Here is a 5,216-nt window from a genome sequence, read left to right as displayed (position 1 = left end):
GGAAATAAATCTAGTCTTGTAAACTTCAAATCCATTGAAGGATCAAAAGTCATATTCGGAGGAAACGATCGATATGGTTCAACAAAAGGAATCGGAACGATAGTACGAAACGGATTGAAAATAGAAGATGTATCCTATGTGGAAGGTCTAAAATTCAACTTGTTGAGTACAAGTCAATTTTGTGACAAAGGATATCTTGTAGAATTCTTCAAAGACAAATTCCAAGTGAAGAATGAATCAACCGGAGAAGTCGTACTTGAAGGAACGAGAAAAAGAAATATGTACGTTGTAAATTGGAGCACTACAAAAGATACAGTGTGCTTAGTGGCAAATAATTCAAGCATCACGTGTTGGGAATGACACAAGAAGTTAAATCATTTGAACTTCAAGACAATCAACAAGCTAGCAACGAAAAATCTAGTCAAAGGACTACCCAACATCACGTACAAGAAAGATCAAATTTGCGTTGCATGTCAAAGAGGAAAGCAAATCAAATCTTCATTCAAGTCCAAGATGCACGAATCAAGCTCAGGACCTCTTAGTCTACTACACATGGATCTATTTGGTCCAGTAGACCCAGTAAGTATAAGTGGTAAGAAATATACTCTTGTTGTTGTTGAAGATTTTTCCAGGTACACATGGACAATATTTCTCAACAAAAAGAATGAAGTAGAGAAAATGCTGCCAGAACTACTCAAGCAACTTCAAAATGAAAAAAAAGTCAAAATAGTCAAAATCCGTACTGACCGGGGTACAGAGTTCGTGAATGGTGTGATTCAAGCTTATTTCAATTCTCAAGAAATTGTACATCAACTATCAGCAGCAAGAACGCCGCAACAAAACGGTGTAGCCGAAAGAAGAAATAGAACGCTTAAAGAAGCCGCACGAGTTATGATTACGGTTGCCGATCTACCGAAACGTTTTTGGACAGAAGCTATCAACACTGCTTGTGACAGGATAATTGGGCATGCAGTACCCGACCCAAACCACAAGAAGACAGACAGGCTCAGTAACAGTCATCCGTTACACAAGAAGGACACATTGAAGATGAGTTACTCCAACGGCTCCTTGGAGTCATTACCTGCACTTAGTGTAGATATTAATCAGCCGTTACAAGCTCAGAACACTTTTATAAAAAGAACCATGTTGTAGGAGGAAGGGGGGACACTCTGTTTCTAACACACAACACTATGTACTCACTTACAATGGTACTCAACTATTATACTTGTTTATCAAATATACTCTAGTAACAATATTTACCGTCATTGGTGCTTTCATTGAGAGCCGAGATCATATCTCAGGCAAACTTCACACATCACAAACACTTCTATGGCATCTCCTTCTTCAAGCAGTGTCATGCTCATCAAGTGGCGTTCGCCTCCTGCTCATCAAGCCACACTTTTCACAAATCACAAAACACCCAGCTCATCTCATCACTGTCGATGGTGCAATCCAGATCCAGCTCCCATGGTTCTCATCGAGTGAACAATGGTCATCACGGATCCAGCAGCTCTCATGGTTCTTATCGAGTGAACAATGGTCATCTCGGATCTAGCAGCTCTCACGGTTTTCATCGAGTGAACAATGGTCACCCCTCGGGTGATCTTCGTGGTCAGCTCAACAGTAACCGCGTGGGAGATCACCGCAAGGGTGATCTCCGTAGCCAACTCAACAACAACCATGGGCGCTTCCTCCTCAAGTGCGTCCGCCTCCTTCACTTGTACGTTCACCTCTTGTAAGTAGTGGCGCTACCCAGTGAACGCTGCTCCCATCCAAGTAGTGGACTTACAAGCAGTGGCGTTACCTAGTGAACGCTGCTCCCATCTAAGTAGTGGACTTACAAGCAGTGGCGTTATCAAGTGAACACTACTCCCATCCAAGCCGTGGACTTCCTCAAGTGACGCTGCTTGCTGCTCCTCAAGCAGCGTCACCTCCTCGAGCAGCGCTGCTTCTCGAACAGCGTCACCACCTCGAGCAGAGTCACCACCTCGAGCAGCATCACCTCTTCGAGCGGTGAGTGGTGTCACCTCCTCGAGCAACTTCACCTCCTCAAGCGGCGCTGCTCCTCAAGCAGCGTCACCTCCTCAAGCGGTGAGTAGTGTTACCACCTCGAACAACGTCAACACCTCAAGTGGTGTCACCTCCACGAGCGGCGTCACCTTGTGCCACCTCATCAAGCTGGTGTCACCTCATCAAGTGGCGCTGCTCCTCACGCAGCGTCACCTCATCAAGTGGTGTCACCTCCTCAAGTGGCGTCACCTCCACGAGCAGTGTCACCACCGCGAGCAACATTTGCACCAATGGTGGAGATTGTTTGGAACACTTCAAATAACACTTCCACAAGGAGGCTGAAGCATGGGGAATGACTTATCACAATCCATAGACTTTTCGATTGCGTCGTCGATCCCGTAAAAATTATGAGATACAAGCTTTACAGGTATTCACAGTTCAGGCTTCCTTTCCCTCTCAAAAGTCTTAGAAGATGCGGAAAAAAAAACAAAATAAATAAATAATCCATAACAGCCGAGGCCGCGCCTCAGCCGTAACTGCCGAGGTCGCACCTCGGCCTTGCCAGGGCTGAGGAGCTTTGGGTCTGGTTGTCCATCATGCTGTATGCCTGCTGTTATAGGCATACATTGTTGGACATGGAGATTATTGAGCAGCTTCTCGACCCATGCTCCACAGCATAGAATGGCGACTGGCATCCATTCGCAACTCCAGACTCAGCCGGCTCTAGCTCCTCTCATTCGCGACTCTGCTCCAACAACAAAAGTCCCATTCGTGAACTATGAGTAGGTTTCCGGTAATCTGTTTTGAAAAAAAAAAAAATAAATTAAATTAAATTGGGGTGTCACCACCTCGGCTCAGAGCCGAGGAGAAACACGCGCATCACCTCGGCCTTGTGCCGAGGTGGGTGTCACCACCTCGGCTCAGAGCCAAGGAGAAACACGCGCATCACCTCGGCCCTATGCCGAGGTGGGTGTCACCACCTCGGCTCTGAGCCGAGGAGAAACACGCACATCACCTCGGCCTTGTGCCGAGGTGGGTGTCACCACCTCGGCTCTGAGCCAAGGAGAAAATCACCTCGGCCCTGTGCCGAGGTGGGTGTCACCACCTCGGCTTTGAGCCGAGGAAAAACACACGCATCACCTCGGCCCTGTGCCGAGGTGGGTGTCACCACCTCGGCTCTGAGCCGAGGAGAAACACGCGCATCACCTCGGCCTTGTGCCGAGGTGGGTGTCACCACCTCGGCTCTGAGCCGAGGAGAAACACGCGCATCACCTCGGCCTTGTGCCGAGGTGGGTGTCACCACCTCGGCTCTGAGCCGAGGAGAAACACGCGCATCACCTCGGCCCTGTGCCGAGGTGGGTGCCACCACCTCGGCTCTGAGCCGAGGAAAGACATGAGCATGACCTCGGCCCTGTGCCGAGGTGAAAATCCCCTCGGCCCTGTACCGAGGTGAAGCTTCGGCTCTGTGCCGAGGCAGAAAATGCCTCCGCCTCGGTAAGCAAAGAGTCTCTAGATAGTCTTTTCTTGGTCAGAGACGTTAGTAATGCCTGTTCATTGAGTGCTGAGAAAACAATAGTTCATGAAGGCTTGTCAAGTGTGAGTTGCTCCAACCCTATTCCAGTACCAGCACAAATTCTAATGTTAGTGGTCCTTGTACTGGGATTATAAGTGTTTCTCAAAGCTTTTTTCCCAATGATATTATTAGAAAATCATGTGCTGAGGGTGGCATAGCATCTTCTGATATAGGCTGTTGTAATGTTTCTCCACTACCTTCGATTGGTGTGAAGATAGTAATGACCTGTGCTTGGGTAGGGTATATTCACTTGAGGCTAATCAGGCTTCCAATTACTATTCTCAAGACTACTGGAACATCAAATTACTATTCTCAAGTTCTTCAAATATGTTGACAGCTTCTTCAACTCTTCCAGCTCTGCCAAAGTTAGATATCAAAATGTTATAAGTGAATAAGTCTGGTGATATACCAGCCTTCTTCATCTTCTCGTAAAGTTCATGAATATGTGCAATCTGCTTTAGTCTTCCAAGAGCAGAAAAAACAACATTATACATGAAGTTCGTGTTTCTGTGATCTTGCCGGCGTTCTCATGATGATCGTGGTTCCCGGTCGGCGGAGCGTGGATGGAGGTCAGCACCATTGGAGTTGATGACATCATAAACCCTGCTCGGGAGTGAATGCATTTAATGTGAGTTGCGCAGATCGGGGATCTCCAAGAGGGTCGTCGACGGGGTGTTTTGCTCATGGGAATTCTCATTTGAATTATTTGCATGAGTCGAGTCAAAAGATTAATTCTTTCTCTAAAGCTGAAGATGGCATTTGCATGGTAAATTAATCTGACCAACGATTTTTGTGAACAAGTTGACCAGATAAATTTTATGCTGGACTTGGATTTTCTCAAAAAATTGACGGCACAATTAATTTCTTGGGGACTTCAACGTTTTAATTGTCGCTCAAGATTTATCTTTTTTGAATTTCGAACCTCACCACCTGAAGATACAAAATTAGCCGAGGCCCCGTGCCTCGGCCAAAATCGGCCAAAGTCATGCCTCGGCCAAAGGGGTCATGACCTTGCCCCGGCCAAAATTGACCTTGCCCTGCCTCGGCCTACCTTTCAAAAAAAAAACTTATTCATCTCGCTTCTACACTATTATTACTCCCTAGTTGACTCAGCTACACTCGCGAACTGGGGAGTAAGGGGGGCTGGTGACAGGATAATTAGGCATGCAGTACCCGACCCAAACCACAAGAAGACAGACAGGCTCAGTAACAGTCATCTGTTACACAAGAAGGACACATTGAAGAGGAGTTACTCCAACGGCTCCTTGGAGTCATTACCTGCACTTAGTGTAGATATTAATCAGCCGTTACAAGCTCAGAACACTTTTATAAAAAGAACCATGTTGTAAGAGGAAGGGGGGACACTCTGTTTCTAACACACAACACTATGTACTCACTTACAATGGTACTCAACTATTATACTCGTTTATCAAATATACTCCGGTAACAATATTTACCTTCAGCTTGCTATACTCAAAATAGAAGCATGATTCACAAGCTACACGACAAAACGCCATATGAACTTTGGAAATGGAGAAAACCTAACCTTAGTTATTTTCATATTTTTGGATGCAAATGTTTTGTTCTTATTAATGGGAGAAAACCTAACCTTAGTTATTTTCATATTTTGGAT

Source organism: Ipomoea triloba, chromosome 13 (genome assembly GCF_003576645.1).
Source record: "Ipomoea triloba cultivar NCNSP0323 chromosome 13, ASM357664v1".
NCBI lineage: Eukaryota > Viridiplantae > Streptophyta > Magnoliopsida > Solanales > Convolvulaceae > Ipomoea > Ipomoea triloba.
The sequence above is the reverse complement of the archived record's forward strand: the minus strand, read 5'-3'. Positions refer to the sequence as shown.